General features: G+C 43.7%; 1 pseudogene; it reads right to left on the reverse strand.

The window, feature by feature from the left end:
- Positions 1 to 726: 726 nt before the first annotated feature.
- Positions 727 to 843, reverse strand: LOC124722719 (annotated as a pseudogene).
- Positions 844 to 21,071: the final 20,228 nt, after the last annotated feature.

A 21,071-nucleotide genomic window follows, 5' to 3' on the forward strand; every position in this document is an offset into this window, starting at 1 on the left:
TAATTTTGACTCTAAGAGCATTGGACACTACGTATGTGTTCTTTCAACTCTCACTCTTGCTTTACAGGGTTAAGATAATTTTCACATGGAGAATCTAACTCGTGTTGCTCCTTTCTTGGCCTTTCGTCTCGGCTAATTTCCGCATTTACTAGCTCCATTCTGGCAATGGCTTTTACTTTGTATGTGCAAAATGTAGGTAGTTCAGAGATTCAAAGGCATAACAATGGCTTACGATATAATACATCCGACAACGAGCAGCAGCCACAGAGAACATCATCAGCATCAAGAGGTGTTCTGTGTGCCGGCAGATTTCTGTCACCATCGCTATCTCCATTTGACTTTGTCCCATGCCCTAGTATCTTCATCTTTTGGCTTCACACAGCATTCGTGTTCTTCTCCTTCTCTTATCTTCTGTCCTTCCACTGTAACTTTCAATGGTTGTCAGAATTTCTCGTACTCGAACTGTATTTCACACCCTGTCGGCTTTCCTTTCCTTAATCAGTTTTAGGCACTCCGTCACCAGGCCACAAGTGGCCCATCGGGACCATCCGACCGCCGTGTCATCCTCTGCTGAGGATGCGGATGGGAGGGGCGTGGGGTCAGCACACCGCTCTCCCGGTCGTTATGATGTTTTTTTTTTTTTTTTTTTTTTTTTGACCGGAACCGCAGCTATTCGGTCGAGTAGCTCCTCAATTGGCATCACGAGGCTGAGTGGACCCCGAAAAATGGCAACAGCGCATGGCGGCTGGATGGTCACCCATCTAAGTGCCGGCCACGCCCGACAGCGCTTAACTTCGGTGATCTCACGGGAACCGGTGTATCCACTGCGGCAAGGCCGTTGCCCGATCAGTTTTAGGAGAGTTCTCTTTTGTGTCGTCTAGTTGCCACTGTAGAATCTTGTACCAAGCAATTCTGAGTTTCTGAAATGAGCCCTGACACTCTTTAGTCAGCACAGAAGGTACATTTTTGCGACGCAAGTGGTGCAATGGAGCCGCGATCTCAGCGGCAGTCGGTATGAACCGAATGTACGAGTAGTATGTCGTCTTACCTAGTACTGATTTCAGTTCAGATACATTGTGAGGAACCGGCAAGTCACGGATTTCAAGCAAACGAGATTTGAGGGGCTGGAAACCTTGACTGCGTATCATATGGCCTAAATACTGTAGTTCATTATGAAAAAAAGTCACGCTTTTCGAGACGACACTTGAGTCGTGCTTCTGACAATACTCAAAAAAGGGTTCGCAAATTGGCAGTGTGTTCCTCTGGTGTACGACCTGAGGCGACAATATCGTCAAGGTAATTTCAACAAAATTGCACTTTTGCAGTCAGCTGTTCCAAGTAACGTTGAAAAATGACCGGAGGGGGGGCGGGGGGGGGGGGGGGGGGAAGCACTGCCGAAGGGTAAACGCAAATACTTGAACAGTCCTAAGTGTGTGATAACAACAAACACTTTCAACTTCTGTCTACGGGTTGACTGTAGTCTTGAAGACAGGACAAATGCGGATGCGACTAGAAAGCCTAGGCAACCAAGCAAGAGGACTTGCCCACTGACTAGCTTGAATTGGAGCAATTATACCATTATCTTGCAATTCTTTCATTTCACTGGAACTTTGTCTTTAAAGCAACTGGAATGGGACGGGCTCGGAAAAACTTAGACTGTGCATTGTCTTTCAATGTAAGTTGCGCTACGATGTTATTTGTTTTTCCCATTGCCCCCTAGAACTTAGAACTACTTAAACCTAACTAACCTAAGGAAATCACACACATCCATGCCCGAGGCAGGATTCGAACTTGTGACCGTCGCGGTCGCGCGGTTCCAGACTGTAGCGCCTAGAACCGCTCGGCCACTACGGCCTGCCGCTATAGCCGAGTTCGTCAGGATACGTGGTTGGGAATAGTTTTTGAATTTACCTGAACACTGGGGACCCCGCAATCGAAAGAAAGTATTGTAGCTTTATAGTACCTTCCACACGATGAACTTGACAATGTGTTTGGAACTGAGTCAAGTATTCGAACTATTCCCCTTCTGTGTCGTTAAACTGATGGAACGGTGGTATGCTGTTCGTCAGCACTTCTTGGGCTTGTCGGTCGGTCTCTTGGACGGCCGCAGTAGCTTGTACAGCCAGAAGTTGTTGTACCGTTGTCAGCAAGGCAGCAATTTTTTGGCTCTGAAAGTGAAAAGCTTGTGTTAGATCCAACACATTGGCCGTCTGCGGCTGAGGCGCGGGGGGCAGGGATGGAAGGGGCGGTGTAGCATGGTTTACGCAAATACGTTATACCAAAAAGCAAGCAAAACATTTTAAAAGAGAAATTTGATTAGTTCTTCGGCTCCTCTCCCGGAATACAAATAAGAACACAATAACAAATTAACACAATGATCACACCTGCGAACTGAAAACAGAAGATAAGGAAGCAAAATCTTCGGCCAAGTTGATTAACTGCGATATGCACTGAATTATCCTCATTGCCACTTTTGTGTCGTCTCGTTGCCACTGTAGGTTCTTGTACCTTGGGAAGCAAGTTGTGCTTCTTCATCGTGTAGTTACGCTGTGTAACGCCCGACTGGTAGCTGGTATCCTCTTTCTATAACATAACTACACACATGCATTAACAGTATTCTTTATTCATAATAACCAGAAGCTACTTATCTTTAAGCAAGTCTTTGTGGTACATGCTCTTCCGTAATAGTCCACATTAGCCTCACTGCTGGTAAAGTACAAGTCCCGCTCTGCACATTACTCTGGTCGCTGTGTGTTGCCTGAGACTGAGACTCTGATTGCATCTAACGACTGTCTGCGGCAGTAGCTCACTGGGCTGCGACTGATGACTCTGGCTGAATGACTGGGCCCTCCGGTCCACGGCGGAGATCCAAATACTGGCGGTCGAGAGGGCGTTGGCGGCGTTACTTGCGAGTCTGTCTTTGGCCTCTCTTCTGATAGATGTGCTTGATACAGTGCCTTTATTGATCTTGCAACCTCTTTGCCGACCAGCGTGCTGGCGACAGCTTACGCCAGCCCATTGTTTTCCAGCGGTTCACTGTTCCTCATCTACCCATTTATACTTATTCTTTCTGCATTCTGCACGTAACTTGAGTCCCGACATTTTGAGAATTGAAACTATCCCTATCTTGACAAAGTCCTCTGGCCATAATGCGCTATGGTACATAGCGCTGTACGAAGCTGTCGTTTCTGCTCTGCCGTTTTCATACATTACACTGAAATGATTCCTTAGGAAGACCATCGAGTCCAGTAGATTTACCTCGCTACATTTCCTTAATCGCTTTTTGTACTTCAAAAAACGGAATCGAAGTTCCTGTTTCCTTTGCTCTTAAGTCATCATCCATTGCAGTGTCTTTTGCTCTGTATCAGTCTTTCATATATCCTTGCCATTTATTTTTTACTTCTTCCTTCTTGTACAATATCTTACGATTTTCATCCTCAGTTTCTCTTCCCCTACAGTTCATTTATCTGAAGTAATTCTCCACACTTGTTTATAAAGTAGGTCATACTGCCGCTTTTCTATCCAGGTTTTCGGTATTGTCATTATCTTCTTTTAATCACTGCTCCCTCAATTTTTCTGTCTCCCTTCTCAACTGATTATTTGATCTTTTTTTCAATATCCTTGTTTTTTATATTTTCTTCTTTCTTCCATTTTCTTCATCTCTGGCGTTACCATTGATTTCTTTGCTTTGTTTCCTTGGAAGCGTTCGATTGCTTCTACTGTTGTGTTTATAGCACTTTTAATTTTCATCCTTGTCTTTTTATGGTTTGGCACACCTGCTCTCCCAGTGTTTTCATTCTTTCTTCTCTTATTCTCCTTTAAGTTCCATGTCATTACTTTGTATGTACGCTTTTTCAAGTGTTATGCTGATTTGAATCTTGAGTAACAGGTGATCACTATTAATGTCAGGTTCATGTAGTCCACGAGAGTTTTCACTGCATTCTTATGTTTGTTATCCCCCAAAATATAATCTTTTTCTTATTTATGTCTATTTCCTCGGGATACCCTTGTATAGCGTTGTATTTTGTGGTTTACGAACATTTCGTTTTCATGACAAAATTGAATTAACCCTTCTCCTCTCTCATTTTTGTCTTCCCAGTCCATATTTTTCCGCAACAGCTCTATCACTGACTTTTCACATCACAGCATTTCAATCTCTCATTGCAATCCTGCAGGAATCCTGGAGGAATCCGGTAGAGCATCACATGAAACAGAAAGTGTCTTCCAGAAACAACATAGTGCGGAAACTGTCAGGTACCACTTGGGGAGCTCATCCATGTGCCGTGAGAGCAAGCCCGCTAGCGCAGTGCGGATTGTGCACGTCCGGCGTGGTACGAGTCCATCCACACCAGAAACATACTCGTAAATGTGGTGCTCAATGAGACCAGACGCATTATCAAGGATTGTTTAAGACCTACGCCCGTAGATAAACTCCGCTGTCTTGCTGGCGCAACCCCTCGTGAAATTAGAAGCGAGGTAGCTGCTAGATGTGACAAGAGCAAGACAGTCTCATTCTTTGTGTGGGCGTCAGCCAACACATCCTCCACTGAAATCAAGGAAGAACTTCTTGACAACTACTGAAGACAAGCTCTTACACGAAGTCCATAGCAAGCAAGGATCTTGAAGTTGCTGCGGAAATGTCAACATTTGGAGAAACGGATGGTTCCGAAGGAAGAACTCCCTCCTGGAGAAGAGTGGACAACATGGGAGGCTCTCAACAGACTACACTCAAGTACCCCGAGAAGCAAGACCAATCTCCAGAAGTAGGGCCTCATTGTAGAGTCCCTTCTTTTGTAAGTGTGTGGACTAACGACCATCTAGTACAGGGTTCTTCATCTTCAGCCACACTCACCGTGAGAGAGTTACTGAGGGCGACACCGAATGCACTCGACGTGCCTAGTGTCTGGTCAACCAATACATGAAATTATGTCAACCATCGAGTTCCTCTAGCCGATTTTATACTTTTTAATTAGGACACGATAATATTAATGTTAGACGTATCATGCACCAAATAATGGCACCGTAAACCAAACGTGCATTCAAGATTCTTCTCGTAGACCAGTTGTTGTACTAATTAAGTTTTCATTCGTCGATAAATTTCTAGTAACGCTCTTCAAAATGTCATTCATTGCTGGCATAAAACTGCAACTCCTGTTATAGATCAATACATTCTGTGGGATAAAAGTGCTATCTTTTCACGTCCAGGTCCCCTTAAACATTGACTAGAATATCTTGTAAAGTTTAATTTTGAAAACAGAGATTGCTAATGCTATTGCATAATTTATGTTGGATAAATAACTAATTGTAGTAAGCAGGGAAACCTAGTTATTCACACAGCGAAAAGCAACCAATATACAGTAACCTACTATTGTAGAACCTGAAACTTCCCCTCCTCGAGCACATATATCTTAAAAGATTCACTTAGTTTACGGCTGAGGAAACGGGTCGTTAAAGATAGCGGCGTGTACGCTGAATAGTGGCAGCACATTTACTTGTGACACTGGATTGCAAAAAACAAGCACCGTCCGAGCAAGGCTTGAAGGTCCGACGGTACCGACCTGCCGCCGTGTCGTCCTCGGTCCTTAGGCATCACCGGATGCCGATGTAGGCGGGAATGTAGTCAGCACAGTGCTCTCCCAGCCATTGTCAATTTTCGCGATCGGTGTCGTTACTTCTCAAACAAATAGCTCCTCAATTGGCCTCACATAGGCTAAATGTACCCCGCTAGCCACCAGCACTCGGCAGACCCAGACGGTGACCCATCCAACCGCTAGCCAAGCCCGACAGCGCTTAACATCGATGATCTGATGGAAACCGGTGTTACCACTGCGGCAAGGCCGTTGGCGACATTGGGTTACAGCGTTGCTGAATACGAAGCTTCAGAGATTTTTCAGTACAAGTTCTGGTCTACAGAAACCAGAAAGACGAAGCTGGTGGCAGTACATTTGGGTTTGCTGGACACCAACTAAAAGAGTGTGTTTGTGTGTGTGAGAGAGAGAGGAGGGGGGGAAGAGAGAGAGAGGGGGGCGGAGGGGGGGGGGGCGGGCGGGCAGACGTAGCGGCGTGTTTCAAAGCTTCCACTGCTCGAAGGCCAATAGAAGTCGTATAAATCGTCATTACCCACCATGACGCAGTCCACTCTGCTACCGCTCTGTGGCGGGGCTGGGAGCCTAAGATGGGCTCTACCACAACAGCAGCAGGCGCGAGTGAATCTCTCTCCTGATTCATCCTAGGCCTAAGTTGCAACGCGGGAAGTTTAGTTATAACAGAAGTGGTGAACATTTATCTGACGGTAACAAAAAAGTAGGGTAACTGGATGCCACACATCCGTGAAGTATTTATCGAAAATTTTGACTATAATAACCAATTTGTCGTAAAAATAATGGGAAAATTTTAAAAAAATGAAACTAGGAATACAGAACTGACAATTCACAAAGAAACGGCTGCAACGAGGCGTTTGTTTGAGAATGAAGGCTAATACAGGCAGTTGCCTAACTGCAGTATGGCACGCGGATCGAATCCCGCAGGCGCCATTTTCACGAGAGCGCATTTTGAGTCACACGAAAATAATGACAAAGGGCAAAACAAAAGAACAAAATGAAGGCTGGGGGGGGGGGGGGGAGGGCAGCAGAAAAAAGGTCATTATTTTGAAGGCACTAGAACGTGAAGTGGAAGGAGATGTGCAAAAGGAGGTCAAGAAGAGATTCCTATTGGATTTTGAACAACAGTTCTGTCAGTTCTGCCTTTCTCTGGTTCTTCTCCTTGCTATCGAGTCGATTACAACCATTGAAACGAAGTTTAGTGCCTCAGCAGGGTACACTGCCTTAGGGTCTCCTGATGCTAGATCATCTTGCGTCACCATGCCTGAGGAGACGGTGCAAACGAGGCAGTGAAGGAAATGGATCATCGTCTGCTCAGCACAGAACACATCTTGCTTAGTGCGGCCGGCCGTTGTGGTCGAGCGGTTCTAGGCGTTTCAGGCTGGAATCGCCCGACCGCCATGGTCGCAGGTTCGAATCCTGCCTCGGGTATGGATTTGTGTGATGTACTTGCGTTAGTTAAGTTTAAGTAGTTCTAACTTCTAGGGGACTGATGACCTCAGATGTTAAGTCCCATAGTGCTCAGAGCAATTTGAACCATTTTGTTTGGTTAGTGCAGAGTTCCCCGTTTATCATTGCAGTTATACATCGGCCAATGGCCACGTGAAGACGATTAAGTGATCTCCATGTTGGCCATGACGGGCTGTTTCCTGGGGTAGCTCCTCTTCTGGTGGTATCCAGTAACTTTTAGCTCTTTCCTGCCAGCGTTGAATCCTCACTTCCGCCTTTGACTTCGCGAAGTGGGACTTAACTTGAGATGAAGCTTTTTCTGCTGCGAAGACGTCGAGCAACACTGTGTATGCCATCTGTGATGGCTTTGCTCCTTTCAAATTTCGCTGTTACTATCCTCCTTATACCGGGTGGAATTATTCTGGCCAGCACCTGGACCTTCTCGATTGGAGTTGGTGTCAATCAACCCGTCATCTGGTGGTACATTTGGTGAAGAGCAATATCAACCTGTGTCGAGTGGCAGGACTGATACCACCCAAGGGAAATATATTCTCCTGCCGATTACCACGAGGTTAGAGCCGACGCCCGAAGTACATGTGGTCTTGCTCCTCAACTTGTGCGTTTGAGTCTTTTTGAGATATTGTTTCGTGCTGCGACGTCCATTGTGACACTGTTACAATGTTCGTTGAATGTCAGACTCCTCTCCAGAGTAACCCCGAGATATTTAGGGGCAGAGCTGTGACTGAGAGGAGTTCCCAGACAAGAGGCTTTTAACCTGTAGTTACCATTTTGTTACGGAGGTGGAAAGCGCTGACTACCGTTTTGCTTGGATGTGGCTTCAGGCTGCTGCCCTAGTAATACTTTGCCAGGTCGCTAAGAGCCGATAAAAGTTGTCTTTCAACGCCTTCAAATGTCTTACGCTGTGTCGAGGGGGCCAGATCGTCGGTATAACTAAATTAGGTGCAAGCCTTATTACCTGGTCGGTCGTTGGTGTACAAGTTAAATAGTGTGAGAGCACAAACGCTTCTTTGGTGAAGATCATTTTTTGTTTTGTGCCACCGACTTTTGATGTTTTGAAAACTAAACATAGAATATTCTGTTGCTGAGCAGCAGTAATATTCATAAAGCCACAATCTTTGGTTGTGTTGTATACATTTGGAAGAAGTTTCCTGGTCTTTACCGAATCGTAGACTGCAGTCAGATCAACAATGGCTACATCAGCGACGAGACCTTTTTCGAAGCCGTCGTAGGTGTGCTGGGTGAGATTCAATACTTAGCTTGTGCGAGACCGCCCAGATCGGAAGCCAGCTTGTTCTCTGATGAGCTTGTCTTCTATGAGTGGGGTCAGCCGTGCTAGCGAAATTTGTTCAGATAACTTGCACAGATGGCAGAGTAAATATATTTGGCGTAATTTTTTTGGGTCGTCTGGGCTTGATCAGAGCGACATCTTGAGCTTGTCTTCAGAGCTTCGGAATGCTGAACTTTTCCAGGCAGTTGTTAAACATTTGGTGGAGCCTGTCAGTACCTCTTTTGCCAAGGTGTTTGAGCATTTCTACATGTACTATGCCTAAACCACCAGCTTTGCAATCTTCCAGAGTTCGGTTACCATAAGTGATTTCTTCTGTGCGATGGGGCAGCTGTCAGTTTCTGATTTTATATCGCGTGTTACCCTATCAATAGTCTTCAGACGCTTCCTGCTGCACCTCCGATTAAGTAGAACTTGATGAGTGATCTCATTTGCTGTGACATTGCTAAATCGTACATGTTCGTGAGGGTTGCTGGGTAATTTCTTTATTTTGAACCAGGCCTTCTTGCGGTTTTTAAGTAAAGTCGAAGTCTGTCATCAAATTGCACCACTCAGCTCTGCGAATGGAACTTACTGTCTGTATAAGAGTCTCACCCAACTCCCTCGTTACGATGGAGAAAGGGTCTTCCTCAAAGCTGCGACAATTTTCGGCATATAGTTGCGAGTCGTTATCTTGTAAACCTGGTATGTAGCTGGTTCTGCAAGCCCCATGAGATGCTCTAACACATTGCCTTAAACAGAGCTTGATGAATGCATCATACGTGTTTGGATTTGCATCCATTTGAAACGTTTTTGGTGAAGAAACCCAACTTCGTGTTTTTAAAACTAAATCTGCTCCTTAAGCGTGCGACTTGAGGTTGTAAAATTTTTTGAGTGGTGCCCGTAACTCGTCTGTATTCTGTGGAGGGCGCCTGCTTCTTTATTATTGGACTGGTGTCACAGCTGATGGGAAGGAGATCAGGTTCCTAACTCTTTTTCCATTGACAACAATAGAATTTATTTGATTGTTTTCGGTCAGGGATGAGTTTGATTTGCTGCTACTCTGCCTACAGCTCGACTTCAAGTCCATCTTTATTACATGCACTATATCCCCAGTCAATAAGGTGGCTGTTGAAATCGCCTGTAGTGACTCTATTTTTCCAGTTGTGGTGATTTGCTGGGAGTCGGAAAACAAAATTTTCGGCAGGGGGGTTTGTAGACAGAAGCTACAGTGCACTTGTCGATTTCCACAGTTAGGATTTCGATGTCGTCATTATCTGTTAGAATAACGGATTTTATCACTAGGCTTCGTTTTGCAGAACACTGCGAGTGAGGTCTCACTACTACGTCTCATGCCACCAATTCTTGGTCGGCAGTCGTTCGTACCGCGGTGCGTTTCTTGTACGCATAAAATATCAGTTGTGTTTCTGACCATAGGACAGATAATAAAATTGATTTGGTTGTTGAAAATTTCTCGATGTTGATCGATATTGTTTAAGGGTGGTCTTGGAAAGGCTCTATTCTGTAAATCCTTCGTTGCCATCGTAGTTAGAGGTTTAGCCAGGCCAGTGGCAGAGTTACCGTGTTAAGAAAATCGACGTGGAGGCATTTCTCTTGTCCAACCTTTCTCTCTTGTCCACCCTTTCTGTGGTAGAAAGACGCTGGTTTCTTGTTTCTGGCTACTCCACGTTATGCCAAGAGAGCCGACGCAACTAAAGTAAGGCCCAAGGACCTTCTGCTTCTACCACCGAGGTACTAAATATCTTGCAGCACATTATGATGACGTGCCCGCAGACGATCCCGATATACACTGACGAATTTAAATCGATTGAAGGAACAAGATTTGCATACATGTGTCCCACTGTGGAAACAGGAGATATATACAAGCTTCCCCGTGAAACGAGTGTCTTTATGGCTGAGGTTCTACCAATAAGCGGGGCACTCAGACACGCACTACATAATATCACCGACACTCTGATAATAACGGATTTACGGAGCGCTCTCGAAAAAACAGGAACTAATCTATCAATGTATTGAACAATACATAATAGTGCAACTTCTGTGGTTCTGTCCGGAATTATATACAACGAAGTAGTTGACCAATCAGCAAAGAATAGTATCAAAGAAGAAATACCACTTTTTGTACGTCTGCCTTAGGCAGACCTCGTAATCGTTGGACGAAAGAGGCATTTGATGTATGGTACCAGTTTGGGGGACTAGAGAATAGAACTTCGCTAGGATTCAACTATTCATTCCTAAAAGAACATAGTATTCTAAATTAAAACTTCCACGACGACATATAACATCAATAATAGGATGCTGGTTGTTCTGCACGACTCAAAAGAATCAAAGTTCTAACGTCTCCCTATTGAGAAGATCACCCATCAGAACTGAAGACCTACAACTCTGCTGTTCCCACCGCGCCGATCGGCGGGCCAGACTACCGCAACTATTACGAACCTTGAGTTTCTCCCGGCATATGAGATGTTCAAACAACTTGCGGGAATTTCTGAGACTCAATTCCATTAGGAAGTTTGTGCACCACGACCACACAACGAGGGAAACTCCAGCACTGGTCGCATAAATTTGAAACCCTTTTTATAATTGCATATCGATTTCAGTAACAGTGATCGTCTTCAGTGCAAGACTACGTCGATTGGACCCACATAATCGTACACAAAATGACTGCAAGCAGATAAAATTCAAACTGATTTTTTGTATCTATTGTGAAGAACGTGCCATCTAGCAGGCAAGATTAAAATTGAGCCACCTGCTTGCAACCTACGCAGCTAAGCTCCGTGATTGTGAGAAGGACGTCATCAGCGGCCTCCTTTTTGAATACATTTACGTTACATCGTGTTTGTTAGTACAGAAGAAGACAATGGATTAAGTAGAGATTTATGTTAAATAAAATACAGGATTACTGAGTTCAAAATATACAACCATGAAAAAACAGTGCAAGAGAATATAAACGCTACTAGCGGTAAATTTGTTATTGAATGGAGTTACAAGCAATTGGGAATTGCTTATACACCAACGGAATATTGTCATTTCTAGTAGTAAGTGTTAATGAAGCCATGATGTCTCCAATTAAACTGTAGCAGAAATTTAAAATACATATATTTCTTATTAAAATATCTTGTCCATCTGGACTTAGTTTGAATCTTACCTGCTAGTTGACATGTTTTTCACTATAAACACCTCTGTTCGACGTCATATTTTGTGGATGATTATGAGTCCACTGCATTTAGTCTTGCACTAAAGATGATCGCCCTGTGATTGAAATCGATATGCAATAATAAAAAACGGTTTCAGATTTATGCGACCAGTGCTGCAGTTTCCCTTGTTTGCGAAACTTACGCGAATGCAGCTGGGTGATGGCCTACAAAGCCACTGACTTGACAGGTGCTCACCTTGTCATTTTCACAAATGCAGCGAGAGAGTACCGTGGAAGGAAATTTAAAGACTAGGTATGTAGAGCACAAGCGACAAGGTAACACACTCACACCATAAACACTGAAAAGGTTTAGCATTTTGCCTCCTTTCAAAGTCTTCCTTTTTCACGATTTGATAATGTCTTACGAATATTTCAAAATTTAATAGCTGACTGCAAATTCTTTGACATCAACTGTATTATGTATAAACATATTGCCTCTTAGTGACATGCGAAAATCTGGGCTTGGATTACCCGTTTATCCCGAGCAGTCTCTACCATTTCGGCTTCACGTGCACTCTCCGTGGACCGACCGAAACCCCCATATGTCACATGTAGTAATACAACATAGCTGATGTGAAAGAATTCGCAGGCAGCGAATAAATTTCGCATTGTAAGAATGCAGCATCTCATCTACATCTACATTTACATCTACATCTACGTGATTACTCTCCTATTCACAATAAAGTGTCTGGCAGAGGGTTCAATGAACCACCTTCAAGCTATCTCTCTACCGTTCCACTCTCGAACGGCGCGCGGAGAAGACGAGCACTTAGATTTTTCTTTGCGAGCCCTGATTACCCTTATTTTATCGTGATGTTCATTTCTCCCTTTGCAGGTGGGTGTCAACAGAATGTTTTCGCAATCGGAGGAGAAAACTAGTGACTGATATTTCATGAGAAGAAAACGCCTTTAATGATTACCACTCCAATTCAGGTATCATGTCTGTGGCGCTATCTCCCCTATTTCGCGATAGAACAAAACGAGCTGCCTTTCTTTGTACTTTTTCGATGTCATCCGTCAGTCCCACCTGATGCGGATCCCACACCGCACAGCAACACTTCAGGATGGGGCGGACAACTGTGGTGTAAGCAGTCTCTTTAGTACACCTGTTGCACCTTCTAAGTGTTCTGCCAATGAATCGCAGTCATTGCTATGCTCTACCCACAACATTATCTACGTGATCATTCCAATTTAGGTTATTTATAATTGTAATCCCTAGGTATTTAGTTGAATTTACAGCCTTCAGATTTGTGTGACTTATTGCGCAATCGAAATTTATCGGATTTCTCTTAGTACTCATGTGAATAACTTCACACTTTTCTTTATTCAGGTACAATTGCCACTTTTCGCACCATACAGATATCTTATCTAAATCATTTTTCAATTCGTGTTGGTCATCTGATGACTTTACAAGACGGTAAATGACAGCATCATCTGCAAACAATCTAATAGGGCTACTCAGAGTGTCTCCTATGTCGTTAATATAGATCAGGAACAATAGAGGGCCTAAAACACTTCCTTGGGGAACGCCGGATATTACTTCTGTTTTACTCGATGACTTTCTCTCTATTACTACGAACTGTGACCTTTCTGACAGGAAATCACGAATCCAATCGCACAACTGAGGCAATATTCCGTAGGCACGCAGTTTGGTTAGAAGACGCTTGTGAGGAATGGTGTCGAAAGCCTTCTATAAATCTAAAAATATGGAATCAATTTGACATCCCCTGTCGATAGCACTCATCAATTCATGAGTATAAAGAGCTAGGTGTGTGTGTTTCACAAGAACGATTTTTTCTGGATCCATGCTGACAATACGTCAATAAATCGTTTTCTTCGAGCTAATTCATAATGTTCGAACTCAGTATATGTTCCAAAACCCTACTGCACATCGACGTTAGTAATATTGGCCTGTAATTCAGTGCATTACTCCTATTTCCAGTTTTGGGTATTGGTGGAAAATTTGGAAATTTGTGGTAAGGTCTTATGGGACCAAACTGCTGATGTCATCGGTCCCTAAGCTTACACACTACTGAATCTAACTTAAACTAACTTACGCTAAGGACGACACACACACACTCACATGCTCGAGGGAGGACTTGAACCTTCGACAGGGGGAGCCGCGCGGACCGTGACAAGACGCCCTAGGCCGCGCGGCTACCCCGCGCCGTTCGGTATTGGTGTGACCTGAGCAATTTTCCAGTCTTTAGGTAGGGAACTTTCTGTGAGCGAGCAGTTGAATATAACTGCTAAATGTGGAGCTATTGTATCAGTATACTCTGAAGGAACCTGACTGGTATACAATCTGGACGGGTGGCCTTGCCTTTATTAAGTGACTTAAGCTGCTTTGCTTCACCCAGGATATCTACTTCTATGTTTCTCAACTTGGCAGTTGTTCTTGATTGTAATTCAGGAATATGTACGTCTTCTTTGGTGAACGAGTTTCGGAAAACCGTGTTTAATAACTCTGCTTTAGTGGCACTGTCATAAGTGACTTCACCGTTTTTATCGCGCATTGAAGATGTTGATTGTGTCTTGCCACTGGTGTGCTTTGTGTATGACCGGAATCTCTTTGGGTTTTCTGCCAGATTCCGAGACAGAGTTTCGTTGAGAAAATTATTAAAAGCATCTCACATTGAAGTACGCGCCATATTTCGAACTTCTGTAAAACTTTGCCGTTCTTGGGGATTTTGCGTTCTTTTAAATTTGGCATGCTTTTTTCGTTGATTCTGCAACAGCGATCTGACCCATTTTGTGTACCATGAGGGATCAATACCATCACTCATCAATTTATGTGGTATATATCTCTCAATTGCCGTCGATACTATCTCTTTGAAACTATTCCACATCTTTTCTAGGCTTATGTGATCAGATCGGAAGGAGTGGAGACTGTCTCTTAAAGAGGCGTTAAGAGCATTTTTATCAGCTTTTTTAAAATCGATGTACTTTGCGTTTCTTTTTGATGGTTGCAGGTGTTACAGTATTCATCCTAGCAGCAACTGCCTTGTGGTCGCTAATCCCTGTATTCGTCACGATACTCCCTATTTGTCCAGGATTATTTGTTGCTGGGAGGTCAAGTATGCTTTAGCAACCATTTTATCTTCGAGTGAGCTCATGAACTAACTGTTCAAAATAATTTTTTGAGAAAGTATTCAGTACAATTTCGGATGACGTTTTATACCTGCCGCCGGCTTTGAACGTATAATTTTTCCAGCATATCGAGAGTAGATTGAAGTTACCACCGACTAAAATTGTGTGAGTGGGGTACCTATTTGAAATGAGACTCAAGTTTTCTTTGAGATGTTCAGTAACTATATCTTCTGAGTCGGTAAAACGATCCAATTAATAGTTTTGTTCCATTGTCAAGTACAACCTCTACCCATACTATTTCGCAGCAACTATCTACTTCAGTTTCACTACAAGGTAACCTACTTCTGACAGCAATAAATACTCCACCACCAACTGTATTTAATCTATCCTTTCTGAACACTATTAGGTCGTTTGAAAAAATTTCGGCTGAACTTATTTCCGGCTTTTGCCAGCTTTCCGTACCTATAACTATTTGAGTTTCAGTGCTTTCTATTAGGTCTTGGAGCTCTGGTTCTTTCCCAGCACAGCTACGACAATTTACAACTACAATGCCGATCGTTTCTACAACTACCTTACTGTCTTTTACCAATCCCCTTTTAGACGGACGCCCTTTCTGTGGTTTCCTGAGACCCTCTCACCTAAAAAACCACCCAGTCCCTTCCACACAGTCCCCGCTTCCTGTGTGTAATGGACTTGTGACCTATTAAGCGGAACCCGGAAACCCACCATCCGATGGCGCAACTCAAGGAATCTCCAGCCTACACGGTCACAGAACCCACTGAGCCTCTGATTCAGACCCTCCACTCGGCTCTGCACCAAAAGACCACAGTCGGTTCTATAGACGATGCTGCAGATGGTGAGCTCCGCCTTCGTTCGCAAGCAAGACTGGCAGTCTTTACCATTTCCGCTAACCGCCCGAAACCAGAGAGAACCTCCTCCGATCCAAAGCGACACACGTCATTGGTACGGACATGGGCCACCACCTGTAGTTGGCTGCACCCTGTACTCTTCATGGCATCCGGAAGCACCCGTTACACATCCGGAATGACTCCCAACAGTACGCAAACGGAGAGCGCACTGGCTTTCTCCCCATTTTACTATATTTTTCTTCTCAAAAGAAGAATTTAACGTTTTTGAGCTGGTAATATTAAGCTCGTTGCTATTGAACTAGTTTGCGTAGTGTCTCTGTTTGTATGTCTGTGAAGGAAACTATCTTGCTCGACGCCGAATACTCCAACAGCATACGTAATTTCGTACTCGTAGACAAATTAATCTCGTGGTGGATAAGCAGCTGCCGACTCCGACGGTTGTCTGTAAAATTCTTCAAATATAAGAGATTGGAAACTTCTATAGGATCTTTTCGAATTGGAACACTGCCATTCGCTTTTGGTCATTCGATGATTGCCTGCGAATGAAAACTTTTTCTATTCTTTTGACCGTGTTATTGAAGCATGTTCTACAGCAAACATCGACGCCAAATGTTCGAAGTCCAGTACAAGCTTGTAGTACATAATACTTCATCACAGAATCCTTTGATCAAAATTAAATACCTTCAATTACCTTTTAAATGCAACACTCTATTATGAACGTTACTAAACACATTGACATTACATATCGCTTGTGAATCTAAAAAAAAAAAAAAGAAAAAAACACACACACACAAATTATCCAATATGGAGGCTAACAAAGACTGATTCATTGCACACACTTCCTACACGTCCTCTCGTTATCCTGTCTCCTAACAAAGTCCCGTCACATTCTGATTTTCTAACCTTTCTTCGCCCGCCATGGAGTAACACCGAGTCAAGGAATAAACATTTCGCTCATGCAGGCAAAACGCGCCACCTCGCGATGTATGTTCACTTTAAACCAATGACGATTGGAAGGTCGTTGAATCGATCACTCTTATCCGGTAATCAGTACGGGCCAAGGGATACCACACTCTCCGTGGCAGCCATGCTCCCAAGGCACCCCATCACGCGCCCAACGTTGGAGTCACCAACTACCAGCCAGCCCACCCTCTGTGAACGCCCAGAATCCGCATTAAATAAAATCCTCCAGCCGCTTCAAATGATTAAAATTACATGAACTTTCGGCCAAGCGCTCCTTGGCCATTGTCAAGTGACCCGACTGCCAGTTGGCCGCTGGTACGCCCCTTACATGCAGTAGCCGTCACGCGCTGGCGCCCGCGACGTCGCCGTGTACGGGCATACGCTGATTCGGCGTTCGGCGCTCCCGCTTCAACCGCACGATTGCTGGATCCCACGTCGTACTGAGCTGCAGGCCACCGTCTCTACTTAGGGTGTTATCAGTGACTTTTATTTCAATGGCTTCTTTTCTTACACAGCCCCAGAAGTCGTTACTGCGAGCCACGACGGATATTTCGTCAAATTTTAGCCGAGGACCATTTTGTAAAGCATGCTCAGCTAAAGCAGATTCTTCTGGGTAGTGTAGGCGATAAAACCTTTCATGCCCCTTCCTGCGTTATTCCATAGTGTGTACTGTCTGTAATGCCACATTCGCCAGGTACCCTGTACATTACAGGTGATCTGAGACCTGCTGCGTATTTAAGTGGTCCCAGTGACTGCCGGATTTTTGCCGTAGGTTTAAAGATGGATTTGATCTTGTATCGTTTCAACAGGTGGCTTGTCTTGCCCGAGACGGCCACAGACCGTTAAAAAGGAAAGTTTCTTTTTCCGCTCTTCCTCGGTGGTTTTATTGCAATTCTTCCTTGAAATCAAATCATTTATTTGATGAACGTTATAGCCGTTGTTCCTGAAAACCATGAGTAGGTGGCTCAGCTCATGGAGCAGGTTATCAGTGTCTGACATCATTCTTGCAAGATGCACCAACGTCTGAACACAGTGGGCTTCTGTGCCGGGTGATGATGGCTGATGGCCAAGGAGTGCTTGACCGAATGCTCGTGTAATTTTAATCAATTGACGCGGTTGTAACCCGAGAATTGTTTATCTAAATTTCGAATTGTTTCGCACAGCTATGTATCATCGAAAGGGTCTGCTCTTTCAGACATGCAAGTAAGTATTACAAGCCTAGGGGGCATGTGAACAATATTAGTTTCGATTCCTCGTAGTTTCATTATTCCTAGCGCGGGAATCCAGTTAATAATGTTGACGAACATTAAGTGATGAGTACGAGTATAGTGGACAAGGAATAAGAATGTAGACAACGCGACATATGGAGGTTTGGGTCGGTCCGGAGAGCACTCATGGAGGGGCGAAGTGGTTAAGGTGACAGCTCGCGATAAGTAGGAATTCCGGGCTCGGCTCCTGGTAAGGCACAAATTTTTATACGTCACTAATATGGAGTACAGTTATACCTAACATAGCTGATGTTAAAGAATTCGCAGCCAGTGAATAAATTTCGAATAATTTCGTACTTCCTTGAATCGTCAACAAGATCTGTTCTTTCAGATGTGCAGTTAAGAATGTCTGTTTTGTCTCCCTTGTCGGTCATGTGTCGGCACTTAGGAAAAAAATGCGATGGAGCGCTAAGCATGAATAGTTTCTGTACAGTGTAAATGCGTGAATGGGTGTCTTCAAAAACACTGGTGAAGGCCAGAGTATTTTCCTTCCCTCTGCAGCAAACCAACCTCCATGGGCCCAGTCCATGGATGACCAGAGACTCAGCGTGCTGCTAAGTCAGAGAATTTTCTCGCTTTTTTGGTCTGCTCTGTTGGTTAGACACGCTTATAGGAGTAATACCGCTTCGTATAAGAAAAAGATATCCTGTATCTAACGGCCGCCCATGAGCTGCCCTTTTAAGAGACTCTTTCTGGGGCTTTCGAGTCGTATGTCTTTTCTTCAGAACGTGGTCTGTTGTAAGTTTAGATTCCCTAGTGTAGGCTATGGTACTGATGGAGACTTAGGAATCAATGTGTCCACATGTTTAATAATCAGTATCGATTTTGGTGACAATAGCATCTGTTTACTAACACATTAGAGTACAAATCCTGAAACTGTGATTGTGCTTCGTGCGTAGTTCAAACCAGACTATGTGCCATCAGCACAGTGTATTTGGTTTAACTCAGCGTTGCTTCCCATGCCTAATAAGCTAATGTATGCCACTTCGAGGAGTGTTAATTCGTTGCAGCACTTACCTTAACGAGTGCATTTGATCAATTGTAATGGGCCTTGTAGTTCATGAGTGATAAAACCATGTGCTGGATCGTGACAGGTTTTCTCATTCGAGTTTCCCACCGGTTTACCGCATTTTTAATACCACATATCTGTGAGGACTGACGTGCCCTTTGTGTTATACTGACAACTGCGTTTTTGGTAATCAGTGATTTGTGGCTAGGGGTTCTTACCATTACAAAGAGTTCAGTCTACTGAGCAAAACGATCCCCTGTTCATTGGTAAGTGTGTCATGTAACGTGTTGTTGTTGTTGTTGTTGTTGTTGTTGTTGTTGTATTCAGTCCTGAGACTGGTTTGATGCAGCTCTCCATGCTACTCTATCCTGTGCAAGCTTCTTCATCTCCCAGTACTTACTGCAACCTACATCCTTCTGAATCTGCTTAGTGTATTCGTCTCTTGGTCTCCCTCTACGATTTTTACCCTCCACGCTGCCCTCCAATGCTAAATTTGTGATCCCTTGATGCCTCAGAACATGTCCTACCAACCGGTCCCTTCTTCTTGTCAAGTTGTGCCACAAACTCCTCTTCTCCCAAATTCTGTTCAATACCTCCTCATTAGTTATGTGATCTACCCATCTAAATTTCAGCATTCTTCTGTAGCACCACATTTCGAAAGCTTCTATTTTCTTCTTGTCCAAACTATTTATCGTCCATGTTTCACTTCCATACATGGCTACACTCCATACAAATACTTTCAGAAACGACTTCCTCACACTTAAATCTATACTCGATGTTAACAAATTTCTCTTCTTCAGAAACGCTTTCCTTGCCATTACCAGTCTACATTTTATATCCTCTCTACTTCGACCATCATCAGTTATTTTGCTCCCCAAATAGCAAAACTCCTTTACTACTTTAAGTGTCTAATTTCCTAATCTAATTCCCTCAGCATCACCCGACTTAATTCGACTACGTTCCATTATCCTTGTTTTGCTTTTGTTGATGTTCATCTTATATCCTCCTTTCAAGACACTGTCCATTCCGTTCAACTGCTCTTCCAAGTCCTTTGCTGTCTCTGACAGAATTACAATGTCATCGGCGAACCTCAACGTTTTTATTTCTTCTCCATGGACTTCAATACCTACTCCGAATTTTTCTTTTGTTTCCTTTACTGCTTGCTCAATATACAGATTGAATAACATCGGGGACAGGCTACAACCCTGTCTCACTCCCTTCCCAACCGCTGCTTCCCTTTCATCGCCCTCGACTCTTATAACTGCCATCTGGTTTCTGTACAAATTGTAAATAGCCTTTCGTTCCCTGTATTTTACCCTTGCCACCTTTGGAATTTGAAAGAGAGTATTCCAGTCAACATTGTCAAAAGCTTTCTCTAAGTCTAGAAATGCCAGAAATGTAGGTTTGCCTTTCCTTAATCTATTTTCTAAGATACGAGGAGCGACTAGAAAAAAACCGGACTGATGGTGGAAAAAACATTTATTTACAATTATTTACAATTTCATGTTATCTCCTTCAATGTACTCTCCTCCTCGGTCTCTACACCGCTCCATACGAATTTTCCACTGTTCATAGCAATGCTGCAGATCATTTTCGGTAAGTCCATACATTACTTCCGTCGCTTTTTCTTTTACTGCTTCAACAGTCTCAAATCTAGTTCCTTTCAAAGCTGACTTGACTTTAGGGAAAAGAAAAAAGTCACAGGGGGCCAAATAAGGTGAGTAGGGTGGATGATCTAAGATGGGAATGTTGTGTTTTGCCAAAAACGTCTTCACTGACAACGCACTCTGAGCTGGGGCATTGGCTTGGTGAAGGATCCATGACTTTTTTCTCCACAAATCGTTCCGTTTTCTCCGTATTCGCTCACGTAGGGTAGCCAGGACGCTAATGTAGTAATGCTGATTCACTGTTTGTCCCTCTGGTACCCAATAAATGTGCACAATCCCTTTGATGTCAAAAAAAAACAATCATCATTGCCTTGAATTTCGATTTTGACATTCGTGCTTTTTTGTTGTCGTGGAGAACCAGGAGTTTTCCAATGCATCGATTGGCGTTTAGTTTCGGGATCGTAAGTAAAAAACCACGATTCATCGCAAGTAATAACATTTTGTAAGAAAGTGGGATCACTTTCAATGTTTTCCAGGATGTCAGAACAAATCATTCTTCGGCGTTCCTTCTGTTCAATTGTGAGACACTTTGGATCCATTTTTGAACACACTTTGTTCATGTTGAAACTTTCATGAAGAATCTGCCTAACACTTTCCTTGTCAACTCCTGTTAACTCAGACACTGCTCTGATCGTTAAACGGCGATCTTGTCGA

Source organism: Schistocerca piceifrons, chromosome 1, assembly GCF_021461385.2.
Source record: "Schistocerca piceifrons isolate TAMUIC-IGC-003096 chromosome 1, iqSchPice1.1, whole genome shotgun sequence".
In the NCBI taxonomy this organism is placed as follows: domain Eukaryota; kingdom Metazoa; phylum Arthropoda; class Insecta; order Orthoptera; family Acrididae; genus Schistocerca; species Schistocerca piceifrons.